The sequence below is a fragment of the Triticum dicoccoides genome, chromosome 3A (assembly GCF_002162155.2).
Source record: "Triticum dicoccoides isolate Atlit2015 ecotype Zavitan chromosome 3A, WEW_v2.0, whole genome shotgun sequence".
Taxonomy (NCBI): domain Eukaryota; kingdom Viridiplantae; phylum Streptophyta; class Magnoliopsida; order Poales; family Poaceae; genus Triticum; species Triticum dicoccoides.
The window spans coordinates 490,494,115-490,508,695 of record NC_041384.1 but is presented as its reverse complement, the minus strand read 5'-3'; positions in this window follow the sequence as shown (position 1 = coordinate 490,508,695).

Below are 14,581 nucleotides of genomic sequence, written 5' to 3'. Positions count from 1 at the left end.
GCTAGTTGTGGGTCCGGACAACCCATACTGTTAGTTCTGGGTTTGGATGACCAGTAGTGCTAGTTGTGGGTCCGGACTATCCATTGTGCATGCTAGTTGCTGGACCGGGTGACCCATAGTGGTGCTTTTGGACCCAAACACCCCGCTCCCCTAGTGCCAATCATGTGCTCGGTCTACCCATACTGGTAGTTATGGGTTTGGATGACCAATAGTGCTAGTTGTGAGTCCAGACTATTCATTGTGCATGCTAGTTGCCGGACGGGGTGACCCATAGTGGTGCTTTTGGACCCCGAACACCCCATAGTGTTAATCATGTGTGCGGTCTACCCATACTGGTAGTTATAGGTTTGGATGGTTTATAGTGCTAGTTGTGGGGTGGAACAATCCCATAGTTCTAGCCGTGGGTCCGGAACACCCGTAATGTTAGTATTTTGTCGAGACAACATGTAGTATTAGTCAAGGGACCAAATGACCAGTTGTGCTAGTTGTATGTCAAGATTATCTGGTATGGTAGTTGTGGGTTTGGATGACCTGTTGAGTGACCCATAGTGCTAGTTGTGGGCCCAAAAGTCAGACTTAAGTCGTTTAGGCTCATAAGTACCACTACAGGTCATCCGAGCCCACCAATACCACTCGTTCCCCTCTGTTATCTAGGCCACCAATACCGCTACTAATTACTCTAGATCATCCGAGCAAACAAATACCGGTACCGATCACTAGTCACTCTGATCGTCCATGCAAACAAATATCACGTCCATGCAAACAAATACCACTACGAATCATCGTGGATTGTCAGGGCCCACGCATACCATTAAGAATCACTTTGAGTCGTTCGGGCTCACAAGCCGTAGTTGTCCGAGGTCAAAAGTATTGCTCTTAGTCGAAGCTCACAAGTACCGCTCTGAGTCGTTTAGGCTCACAAATACGGATCTTGCTCGTTCAGGCTCACAAGTACCGACTTTAGTAGTTCGGGTCCGCAAATACCATTTTGAGTTGTATATACTTTATTAGGTGATTTTATTTGTTGACAACAAATCGCAGGTGATATCGTTTTTTGAAGGATATTTCAGGTGATACCTACAAAATTACTGGTACACCTTTAGCCCACACGAGCAAGAAAAAAAGGACTAATCTGCACGCTATCATGTTCCAGTTCCAACCTCTCCGTAACTCACGCACCCCACCTCTCCTGAAATCCCTCGATTAGGAGTCGTTCCCCCTAACCACCACGACACTTGCATCTCGCAAAAATAAAAATAAAAGAAAGAATCACTCCCTCTCTCCCTCGATCCCATCTCTCGTGACTGCGTAGATGGCGGCAGCGGCGGTGGCGCGAGGATCTGAGGCGACGATCCGGTCGAAGGAATCTGCCGCCGGCGGGAGCGGCGGCCTGGAGGTGAACGAGCTCAGCAGAGGTAAACCGCGTACCATATGAAGGAGTTCCTGCCTATGTACAATGCCTTCACACTGGTAAGTCTGTCGTCCTCTTCCTTCCCGTCTCGTCTTACCACGGTACGAGGTTTTATGCGATTCTTCAAAACATGACCAGGCTGTTGTGTTGCTTCTGCTGAAACAAAAGAATAGTAAATTAGTAATGATCACATCAGCAGCAGATTTACATGTGCAAACCGAACAACTTATGAAAGTTGTGGCCCTGATTGTTAGGATTTTTCCTCCTCTTTTGAGTACATGCAAGATGGCATCTACTTTGGCTAAATGACAAAACAATGCCAAAGTTCCTGGCACCAAATGTTTTTATAGCCAAATAGTGAATGCATGTTCGTCCTCACTGGGTTTGAGTTTTATTGTTGTTCTTATATAGCATTACTTGAATTTGTCATCATGGTTGTGCAGGATGCCACATTTGAAGGGTCAAATTTACAGTAGGCAAAAATAAACTCAATCTAAACCAAGGTCTTAGCACTGCAACACAAATAATTGTGAAAAATTTCTATAGGTTAAGAATAGATATGTAACTCAGTCAAAAACAAGGAGTAGGGTTAGCTTTAATATCTTTGTTTCATCAGTCTAAATAACAAACAATTGTTCTGACACACATCCATTGATCGTGAGATGGAAACATGCCCAACTCAAGTAGGTGTACCTCATTTAATTTAGTATCACTCAGGGTCAATCTTGAACTTGCTACAAGGGTGTAAGATGTAGGCAAAACTCGTTTCTATGGATAACCTGTTTCAGAAATTGACCTTGTTTCTGTCAAACATTAAAACACAAGATTGATGCTGAAAGTAACTCAAGAAAAACTTATAAAATTGATGTTGAAATAAAATGGCGGAAAGGCCCACGCGGAGGTGTGAAAACTTCATCGACTTTATTTGGGTTTTCTCAATTCCTTCATATTTCTGCTGCTTGGCAAATTTTCTGTTGTTATAATTGTACAGGCAAAGCTTAAAAGTACTTTGTAGCTGCAAGCTGTTAGATGCAAAAAGAATACTTGTACCGCGTGCTAGCTAGGTGAGCACCTAAGCATGCTGCAGGACGATTTCATCAACCCGGGGAGCCTGGAGTGCGTCCAGAGGGCGAACAAGATGGCAAGAAAGTACTAGGGCATCTCCTTACCTACCCGTTTGCCGTCCTTATATAGTTATATTACCACATAGAGCAGCAAAAAAATCTGCAATTGCATAGTTGCAGTCTCTGCGATGGTAGATGTTGCTTCTGTCTAGATATGGATGCACTTTCGGCATTGCAAGCTTATTTTGTATTGATGGTTCTGTTCTTACTGTATGAGATGCAAATATGTAACAATATCCTTGACAAGGCATTTGTTATTTGGTTGTTCTTGTCATGGACATGTATGTATAACTAACCAGAAATCTACTTGACGAGAGAAGGATGGAACTTGACAAATAATGGAATTAATCTGATGGCATGAAAAATAGATAAAAAGAACTCTCATCTTTGGGAGAACAAAACCTCACTAAAGGATAACCCTAAGTAATGACCCGAGCAAGACACAAGACAAAACTCTTGTAGAACTCATTTCTAGTGCAGTTGGTAGTGTAATTTCCTCCCTTTTAATTTTGAGAAGGGCATTAAGCACCAGCATTTATTACTCATCTTCAAATTAGCATTTTCAAGAAACCATGTACTCCCTCCGTTCCTTTTTAGTCTGCATATAAGATTTGGTCAAAGTCAAACTTCGTTAACTTTGACTAAGTTTATAGAAAAAAACATCGAGATTCACAGTATGATATCAATATTGTTAGATGCATCATGAAATTAATTTTCATACCATATAGCATTAGTATTGTAGATGTTGATATTTCTTCCTACAAAGTTGGTCATACTCAAAGTTTGACTTTGAGCAAATCTTATATGTAGACTAAAAGGAAACAGAGGGAGTACTTGGATAGAGACATTCGAAGTCAGATGTCTGCACCTTTTTTACGTGAAATTAAGGAGCTTCATTGCATGATTGAGATCCGGTTACATTCAGCTAAGAAGCCGCTAACTAAGAAGGGTGGACAAGAGTCCAGCCAAATGTCTGGTACTGAAAGATTAGTCGCATGTTTCGCGCAAAGATCAAACGAACAATTGGCTTCTCTTAAGACATGCTGGATCGAGAAGGAAACGAAGTTTGCAGCTCTATTGCATGATTGAGATCCGGTTACATTCATCTAAGAAGCTGCTAACTAAGAAGGGTGGACAAGAGTCCAGCCAAACGTCTCATACTGAAAGATTAGTCGCATGTTTTGTGCAAAGATCAACCGAACAATTGGCTTCTCTTAAGACATGATGGATCGAGAAGGAAATGAAGTTTGCAGCTCTTGTTTTGATTTCATCAAAGATAGGCTTCACAATCGATCTAGGACTGATGCGAGTTCCAGAGGTTCGCTACCTCCAAGCAGTCCACCTCCATTACCACATGCGAGAAGCCCCTCGGTTGGGCAAATATCACTCCCTCTCGCAATGCTAGAGTTTCGTCATTGAAGGGGTCAGTTACACCGGCGATTGGCTTGCTCCATGCGCCAATGAAGGAGAGGTGTGAGCGAGCAACTCCTCCTGCGCCTCCCACCTGGAGCTGTGTGTCGAGAGCGCCATCCGTGTTGATTTTGATCCACCCGGGCTGGGGTGGACTCCGGTTCTGAACCCCCATGTTGCGTCGCTGGGTCGTAGGTAGATCTGGTAGAGCCAGGTCCAGATGCCTGCACCTAGTTTCAGCAACTTAGGGTCAGTTTGGTTGGCACCCTGGCCATCTCGTGCCTGGCCACAAACTCGCCTGGAACCTTCCTGGTGTTTGTTTGGTTAACGTCCTGAACGATCGAACATGTGCCTGGCTGGAGCAAACCTGGAATCGTCGTTAGCCTGAGCCAACTGTGGCATCACCATTAGCCTGGCCCAGGCCATCCGTTCTGGATGCCTGGTGCATGCCTGGTGCTGCCTGCCTATAGATTATAATATTAAAATAATTGGCTGGGCTGATGGGCTCCTGTTACGGCATATCTCTCTTAAGGTAGTTTTGGTGATTGATGACAACATGTTTGCGGACTAATCTTGTGAGTTGAATTATTCTCAGATTCTCCCCTGGCACGAGACGCTTTCTTCCCCTCGGAGTGTATTTCAAGACGGTGTAGCTCTTTCGTTTCTTTTTAGGTGGACTAGTTGCGTAGAGGGCACCGTACTATCAAGAGGGGGTCCGCTGGAGTTTTGCTTGGGTGGAATCATCACGTACACACCAGCTTCTCACCCTCTGAGCTTTTCTTGTCCATTGAAGAGATCTCTCCTCTCTTTCTTGTTCTGTCTGGGTCTATGCGGCAGTACCGCACACCCAGCGGTAATACCGCTGAGAAGCCACAAGCGGCAGTACCGCTTCGCAGCGGTAGTACCGCTGTGGCTCCATAGCAGTAGTACCGCTGGGGGCCTGGCACATCTGCCGTGTCCTCAGCATATTTGAGAGACCCCTTCTCTCTCGCGCGCGCGCCCAGCGGTAGTACCGCACTGCCTGTGGTACTACGGCCGAAGGGTCACAAGCGGCAGTATCGCTCCACAGCGGTACTACCGCCCTTGACCCCACTACCGTAGTACCGCTGGGTAGTCTGGCTCCTACTGCCTCAATTCGAGAGGTCTTTTTCTCATGTCGGGTTTTGCAGCACTAGTCACGGTTGTAGTGGCGGTAGTACCGTTCCAGGAGCGGTAGTACCGCCCTACCACCGTGGTAGTACCGCATTTGGGTCCGTTCCCTACTAAGTCTCCTCAGCGCGGCAGTACCGCTGGTTGGCGCGGCAGTACCATCGCCTGGTGGTAGTACCGCCCCCTCTCAGCGGTAGTACCGCCCTGTGCGGGGCTGGTTGGTGGGGGGCAACGGGATTGTTGCCCCCACTATAAAAGGGAGTCCTCTTCTTCCTTCTCACTTACCTCTTCCTCCCCAAGCTCCATTTATTGCTCAAGCTCCATTAAATACTCCAAGCTTCATTTCCGCCCGATCTATCTCTCTAGCCAATCAAATTTGTTGATTTGCTCGGGAGTGGTTGAGAAGGCCCCGATCTACACTTCCACCAAGGGATTTTCGATTCCCGCACTCATCCCTAGCGGATCTTGTTACTCTTGGGTGTTTGAGCACCCTAGACGGTTGAGGTCACCTCGGAGCCATATTCCATTGTGGTGAAGCTTCGTGGTCTTGTTGGGAGCCTCCGATTAAGTTGAGGAGATTGCCCCAACCGTGTTTGTAAAGGTTCGGTCGCCGCCTTCAAGGGCACCAATAGTGGAATCACGGCATCTCGCATTGTGTGAGGGCGTGAGGAGAATACGCTGGCCCTAGTGGCTTCTTGGGGAGCATTGTGCCTCCACACCACTCCAACGGAGACGTACTTCCCCTCAAAAAGAAGGAACTTCGGTAACACATCCTCGTCTCCACCGGATCCACTCTTGGTTATCTCTTACCTTTACTTGTGCAAGATCTTTATTGTTTCTACCCTTGCTTGCTTGTATGCTTGTTGTTATTGCATCATATAGGTTGCTCACCTAGTTGCACATCTAGACAACCTACTTTGATGCAAAGTTTAATATTGGTAAAGAAACGCTAAAAATTGGTAGTTGCCTATTCACCCCCCCCCCTCTAGTCAACCATATCGATCCTTTCAATTGGTATCAGAGCCTCGTCTCTTTATTAAGGACTTTGCCCTCCAAAGAGTATGGTTGATACCGTAGACGGTGTGAAGGAACACTCTGGTGTGAATCTGATCTCGTCTACGGGAGATGGGGGAACTTCGGTGTCTCGTGAGGAGTTCAATGTGGCCTTGGAGACATTGAAAACCTCCATGACGACCAAAGTTGAAAGCATGTTTACTAAATTTCTCGAGGGGCTTCAACTTTCCACCGCACCGTTGAAAGTGGGTGATCCCGCCAACAAGGTGTTGGATGCTATCCCCGATAAGGGGGAAGCTAGTAGTGAAAAGGCTCCTTCTTCTAGTGGCAAGAATGGCACCGACATCTTTGCCCATGTGGAACCATCACTTGTTTATGGTGGACCGGTTCCTTCCACTCATTTGAATCATGCCGGTCCTCCCCCTAAGATTGTGAAAAATGAGGATTTTGATTCTTGGGTTTACCGCTTTAAATGTCATTTAAATCATGTGAACACTAACCTTTGGAGAATCATTGAAGAAGGTTTCTATCCACATGATCCAAGAAACTTCACTCCTCGAGAAGCCGTGGACAATCAATTCAATGAGAATGCTCTCTTCATCATTCAAGATGCAATTCCACCCGAAGACCTACCTCATCTTCGTCCCTTCGCCTTGACCAAAGATGCATGGCATTATGTCGTGTCTCTCTATCGGGGAAGCACAAGCATTCAACGGTCCAACTATGAAGTGGTACAAGATGAGGCTGATGAGTTTGCAATGAAGGAAGATGAAGAACCTCGTGAGCTTTATCGGAGAGTAACCAAACTCGCGGTCTCACTACGAGATCACGGGAGAAAGGACACAGATGACAATTGGATCAAGCGCAAATTCCTCAAGGCAATGATGCCCTACCACAAGGCCATGTCCTCCGTCATTCGTCAAAGACCGGACTTCCACACTTTGACCTCAAGCGAAGTGTTGGATGAGTTTGTGGCCATGAACATTTTGGACAAGACCGCCGACAATGCAGTGCTCCGTTCTCAACGGGCAAAGAAGCCTAACCTTGCATTGAAGGCCAAGCTCACCGTGGAATAAGAAGAAGAGGAAGAAGAGGAGAGCAACCCCGAAGATACGAAGTATGCATATAATGAACACATGGCACTTGCTTCAAGGCAATTTTGGAGCAAGAAAAACTCGAGGCCCAACTTTAGCAAAAACAACTCTAGTGGCACAAGGGGCAAGCAACGTGTAAGAACTTGCTACAATTGCGGCAACGTGAGTCATTTCGTTGCGGAATGCCCGTATGAGAAGAGGGAAGACAATGGTGGCAAAATCATCCGAAAGGACAAGGCCAAGTCGTTCCCCAACAAGAACAACTTCACCAAGAAGACTCCTCCAAGGCTTTGGTTGTGCAAGAAGAGTACAATGAGGATGATGACGATGATGAAGATGATGAGTCGGTTGCCATGGCCTCCGTTGCCATTGCAACAACGTCACGGGTGTCTTTCTTCGACTCACCCAACGAGAGCATCACCGCCAAGTGCCTCATGGCTAAAGCCACCAACAAGGTAACCTCCAACATCAAAACTACCATCATTAATCATCCTTCCCCAATGGATAGCATTAATAAACTTGAGGGAGCTAATGTGGAGGCTAACGAGTTTGAGGCGTTTATGGGCAAACTCAAGGGAAAATCCAAGAAGCACTTTGTTGCTCTCTTGGAACAACTTGGTGAGGCCAATGACATGATCGAGGCTCATGAAGACACCATCTCTAAGATGGAAGGGCATAGTCGTGACTATGCCGATGAGATTTTGGATCTTTCCAATGCTCTTGAGGAAGAGCGTGGTCTTCGTTTGGCTCTTGAGGAGTCACACAACGTTGATCATGCTAAGTTAAAGAAAGATTATGATCATGCCCTCATTGTTTCTCGTGTGCTAAATTCCGAGAAGGCCAAACTCGAGGTTGATCTTGCTAGACTCAAAGAGGAGTTTGATATACTTGACAAGGCCCACAAGGCCTTGAAGGGCATTCACGCTAGTCTCAAGGAGTCTCATGATCAACTCCAAGTGAAGCTAACTAAGGAGAAAGCAACTTTTCCTCATATGGTTTTAATTGATAATGCAAATGCTACTAACCCGTGTTGTGAGCATATACATCTTGTTGAGGAAAATGCTAAGTTGAAGGAGCAACTTGAGAGAGGTCTTGCGACTTGCATACAAGGCAAGAAGAACCTCAACGATCTCTTGATCAACCAAAAGGGAGGTGTGGCCAAGGAAGGGGTTGGGTACGTGCCCGACTCCAAGAACAAGAAGAAGAATGACAAGACCAAACGACCTCCTACCCTCATGCAAACCTTTGTGAGGGAGGGAGAGAGTGCCCCCGAGGAGAAGAAGAAGAACAGTGTCAAGAAGGGCATTGTCACCCTTCCCAACAAAGCCGGCGATTTTAATCCTTCTTATGTGTTATGTCGTGCAAGTGATGGGCATGTTTATGCCAAATTTGTTGGTTCTCTTCATGAGTATATTGAATGGTCTATTTGGGTTCCTAAGACCCTTGTTACTAACATCAAAGGAACCATCACAAAATGGGTACCTAAAACCAAGCATTGATCTCTTGTAGGTGTTTGCTTTCGGTGGTGGATCATGGTTGCTCGATAGCGGAGCTACAAATCATATGACCGGAAGCAAGGACTTGGTGGTGGACGTGCACAAAGTTCCATCTATGCCCACCAATGTCGAGTGGGGTGACGCCTCATCCTCTAAGGTATTGGGACTTGGCAAGGTGGTCATCTCTCATGATCTCACGATCGAGAAGGTCATGCTTGTTGAGTCCCTTGCATACAATTTACTTTCCGTTCGTCAACTTGCAATCATGGGCTTTGCCACTTTCTTTGATATTGATACCGTGGCCCTCTTGTGGAGCAAGACTCTTAAAGTAGCCTTTGTTGGGCATGTCGAGAACGGTTTATATATGATTAACTTTTCGGAGCGACCCACTAAGACCGTGACATGCCTAATGGCCAAAGTTGATGTGGGATGGCTTTGGCATCGCCGTTTAGCCCATGTCAATATGAGATCTTTGCAAAGTCTTCTCAAGGGGGACCATTTCCATGGACTAACGGATGTTAGTTTTGTTAAAGATCGTGCTTGCAGTGCCTGTATCGAAGGAAAGCTACATGAGAAGGCTCACCCTCCCACGACTATCATTTATTCAAAGAGGCCCTTGGAGCTCCTTCACATGGATCTTTTTAGGCCCCCATCCTTCGATAGTCTTGGAGGTAGGAAGTATTGCTTGGTGATTGTGGATGACTACTCAAGGTACACATGGGTGTATTTCTTCAAGAGGAAGAGCGAGACCCAACAAACCGTCATTGACTTTGCAAATGAAGCACAACGTCAACACAATGCAAAGATCTTGACAATAAGAAGTGACAACGACACCGAGTTCAAGAACTACACCTTGGATGAATTTCTTAGTGATGAGGGAATCAAGCATCAATATTCCGCACCATACACCCCTCAACAAAACGGTATTGCGGAGAGGAAGAACCGGACGTTGATGGATGCGGCAAGGACCATGATGGCGGAGTTCAAGTCTCCATACAACTTTTGGGCCAAAGCCATCAACACCGCGTGTCATGCATCCAATCGGCTCTACCTCCGCAAGGGCTTGAACAAGACCCCATATGAGATACTCACCGGCAACAAGCCCAACCTCAAGTACTTTCGGGTATTCGGGTGTAAGTGTTTCATTCTCAAGAAAGGTGTTCGGTTGTCTAAATTTGAGGCTAGAGCTTATGAGGGCATATTTGTTGGTTATGCTACAAACTCTCATGCTTACCGTGTCCTCAATAAATCCACGAGACTTATTGAGAAGACGTGTAACGTGGAGTTTGATGAGAATAACGGCTCCCAAGTGGAGCAAAGTGGCACTTGTGATGTAGGTGATGAAATTCCTCCTCAAGCCATAAGAAGAATGGGTGTTGGTTTCATCCTACCCATTGAGGAACTCCTTGTGACCGAAGGAGAAGGACAATGCTCCACTCAAGTGGAGCCATCACCAACCCAAGGCCCACACGCTTCCGAAGAACAAAGTGAAGGCCCTCAACCTCATGAACAAGACCAAGGGAAAGATCATACTCAAGATGGTGTTAACACACCAAGTGATGCCCAAGGTCAAGTTCTCTCCCCCGAGCAAGTTCAAGATCAAGAACAAGTTCATGACGGCGCTCAAGATGATCAAGTAACCGCTCCTCAACTCACCACCGAGGAGGAATTAGAGCGTCGTGCCGCCAAGGTTGCTTCCAAGCTCTCCACCAAGGATCATCTCATGACGAATGTGCTTGGAAGCTTAAGAAAGGGGGTAAGCACTCGTAGACAATTAGCAAATTATTGTGAGCATCACGCGTTTGTCTCTTGTGTGGAACCCCACAAGGTCTATGATGCGCTAGAAGATCCGGATTGGCTCAATGCCATGCACGAAGAACTCAACAACTTCGAGCGCAACAAAGTGTGGAGATTGGTGCCAAGGCCAACGGGGAACCATAATGTCATTGGAACCAAGTGGATATTCAAGAACAAGCAAGATGCTCATGGGATTATCATTCGCAACAAGGCTCGTTTGGTAGCACAAGGCTACTCCCAAGTCGAGGGTATCGACTACGGTGAAACCTTTGCTCCCGTTGCTTGTCTTGAATCCATTCGCATGTTGATTGCATATGCTTCTCATCATAACTTTAAGTTACAACAAATGGATTTGAAGAGTGCTTTTCTTAATGGTCCCATTAATGAATTGGTTTACGTCAAGCAACCCCCCGGGTTCGAGGATCCCTACTTTCCCGATCATGTGTATCAACTCGATAAGGCACTCTATGGCCTTAAACAAGCCCCACGTGCGTGGTATGACCACCTTACTGAGTTGTTACAAGACCGTGGTTTTGAAGTTGGGCTAATCGACCCCACTCTTTTTACTAAGAATGTCAAAGGGGAGTTGTTTGTGTGCCAACTATATGTTGATGATATTATCTTTGGTTCTCCTAACAAAGCTTTCAATGAGGAATTTGCCGCTCTCATGACCTCAAAGTTCGAGATGTCCTCCATGGGAGAGTTGAAGTTCTTTCTAGGGTTCGAAGTGAAGCAAAGAAGAGAAGGAACCTTCATTAATCAATCCAAATACACCCAAGACATGCTCAAGAGATTCAAGCTAAGTGACGTCAAGCCGGCCTCCACTCCAATGCCCACCAAGTGCCAACTTGACTTAGATCCCAATGGTAAAGTGGTGGATCAAAAGGTATATCGTTCCATGATTGGTTCCTTGCTTTACCTTTGTGCATCTAGACCGGACATCATGTTGAGTGTGGGAATTTGTGCACGGTTTCAAGCCGCACCTAAGGAAAGTCACTTTGTGGCGGTCAAACGAATCTTTCGATATTTGGCTCATACCCCAAACTTTGGCTTATGGTACCCAAGAGGATCAAACTTCAAGCTTGTAGGGTACTCAGATTCCGATTGGGCGGGAGACAAAGTGGATAGGAAGTCCACTTCCGGAGGGTGCCAATTCCTTGGTTGCTCTTTGGTAAGTTGGTCTTCCAAAAAGCAAAGTTGTGTGTCTCTCTCGTCCACTGAGGCGGAGTATGTTGCCGGCGGTAGTTGTTGTGCACAACTTCTATGGATGAGGCAAACTTTAAAGGATTACGGTGTCACTCGTGACAAAGTGCCTCTTTGGTGTGACAATGAAAGTGCCATCAAGATTTCTCTCAACCCAGTGCAACACTTCAAGACGAAGCATATTGAGATTCGGTATCACTTCATCCGGGATCACATTAGGCGAGGAGAGATCGAGCTCAACTATGTCAACACTCATGACAACCTTGTAGATATCTTCACGAAGCCCTTGGATGAAGCAAGATTTCGCGAGTTAAGGCATGAGCTAAATATCATTGATTCGAGCAATGTTGCTTGAACCCGCGCACACCCTATCATGCTCAACTTGTTGTCTAGTTTAGGTGTAGGCATGGACATAGGGGGAGTGTTGTTCTCTCACTGAACTCTCTCTCCCCCCATTATGCATAAATTGATCAAGTCTTTCACTTTAGCCATTGTTGATGGCACTTGTGCTTAAAAGATGAGTTTTCGTCATGGGCCCAAGGTTAAAATCTTCGCGGTGCCATACCTTTTGACTCAAACATAGGTGGCCTCGGCCACCGCCCTCTTGTGAAGAGGTGTGTCTTGGTCGTTTGCTGGTGTGTTTGCCGTTGTTTTGTCGTTTCGTCGAGCTAAAGCCGTGTCTGTTTAGTTGCCGTGGCATGCTGGGCGGTACTACCGCTGGTGGTGCGTGGTACTACCGCTTATAAGCGGTACTACCGCCCCCCAGCGCGGTACTACCGCTGAGGGACGGGACAAGGGGGTTAAGTCGGGGCAGGGGGAGGTTTCTTCTCCCCCATACCCATTCACTTCGCCCCTCTTGTCTCTTCCTCTCTCCAGCCTCCTCTCGCCGCAGGAGGGCTCCGGCGGATCTCTGTCTCCGGGGCGTCCCTCTCCATTTCCCTTGGTGGAGTCGATCCCCACCTCGTCCTCTTGCCATGGATGCCGGTATTGCCCCCGTTCTATCTTTCGTTTTGTTTCCTTTTTAGTTCTTGTTTCTTAGGGGCAATGGTGGTTGCATCTTTAGATTTTTGGCGAAATCTAGGCATGAGTTGGTTGGAGAAGGCAACTAGACTTTCTAGATTAGAGTTTGGTAGGATATTTTTGAATTTGGTAGGCCAGTAGTGCCGGATCTGACCATGGTAGTAGGAAACCACTGTTTCACCGCCTCGTGCTATGAAACTGCTGTTTATCCGCCTCAAGCCGTACTACCGCTTGACCTAGAGCGGTACTACCGCTCCCTTTGGGGCGGTACTACCGCTTGGGGCGGTACTACCGCGGGCAGGTCACGGTACTACCGCTGCATGCCAATTTCCATCATTCTCCTGCCTTACCTTGATCTTTTTGTTGTGTTTGTTGGCTTATGCTCGTTCTTTCTGGTTGTTTCGCGTTGTTCTTGTGTTTGGCTCCAGGTGATGACCGTTTCGAGCAGCAAGGTCGCCGTATCAACCCCGGGCGTGCCACATCAAAACGCTACCGCACCTTAGAGCCTGCCGGTGGTTCCTCGAGCACCCAACCGCCTCCAGCAAGTGCTTCTGCAAGTGTTCCTCCACCTCCTCAGCAATCAAAGCGAGCCACCAATAAGCCAAAAGGGAAGACTGTGACTGAGATGACCAACAAGGAGTTTTGGGAGAAGCGTTGCCGCAACCCCTATGCGGTGGACCAAGAACCCACTTTGGTCAACCGCCCGTTCTGGAACCGTTTTCAGTTTGCCATCTACTTTGATGTGATCAAGGCCAAGAAGAATCTTTTTGTTGATGTTCGCTCCATTGACACTGATGTTATGGAGAAGGATCCGGAGTACTTTGGCGAAGCTCTTCAGATGTGCACTCAGCTAAACATTCTCAGGATCATGCAATTCAATAAGGATTTCGATGCGGATTTGGTGGCTCAATTCTATGCCACCGTCCACCTTGGGACGGATGTCGATAGGACTCTGACATGGATGACCAATGGCAAGCTGCTTTCTGTCAAGTGGAAGGCTTTCATGGAGTTACTTGATGTGGTGGATACCGGGCTTGAGACTCCTGTCGGTTTCCGTCCTCACCGCAATGCTACATCCACCCACAAGCAAGCTCTTTGGCCCTACTGCATTGTGAAGGTTCACCTAGTCACTCAGAAGAAGACCTATGAGCTGTCTCCGTATCTGGACATTCTTCATCGCATATTCTGTGAGACTCTCTTCCCTCGGATCAGGAATCTGGATATGGTCCACTCTTACCTCGTGGACATGCTCCTTTTCTGTCAGCATGAGAAGGAAGCAAGCACTGGAGAGAGCCTGGATATCTCTCATGTCATGTGGTCTGAACTTCTATCTGCCGTGTCTGAGCGCAAGTGTCCTATCTATGGTCCATTCATCATGAGGCTCATTGAGAGGGCCTGGGCACAGACTTATCCCAGAGTGCTGCTAGAGACTGGAGACTTGGTGTCTCATGAGATCAAGCGTCTGAGGAAGAAGGACAACTGGACAGCGCCTCACACAGGGGGTCCATCTGCTACTGCTGCCACAGGGGGTCCGTCTGCTGATGCTGCTGCTGCTGCTGCCATGGGGACCGAGGGTGAGGCTGCTACTGATGATCATGAGGAGAACTTTGGCCCCTCTAGTGCAGAACTGTCGTGGGCACAGAAGCTTAAGCGCAAGATGAAGAAGCTTTTCTGCATGGAGTCTCATGGTCAGTACATGACTCATGTGGCGGAGAAGCATGCCAGGACGCGCCACAAGGAGCTCATGCGTCAGATGGGAGCAACTGTTGTCAGTGGGTCTGAGGGTCAGATCACTGAAGAGGAGGACTGGATTCATCAGAATTGCCACTGGACCGACTCTGATGCCGAGCAGTTTTCGACTCA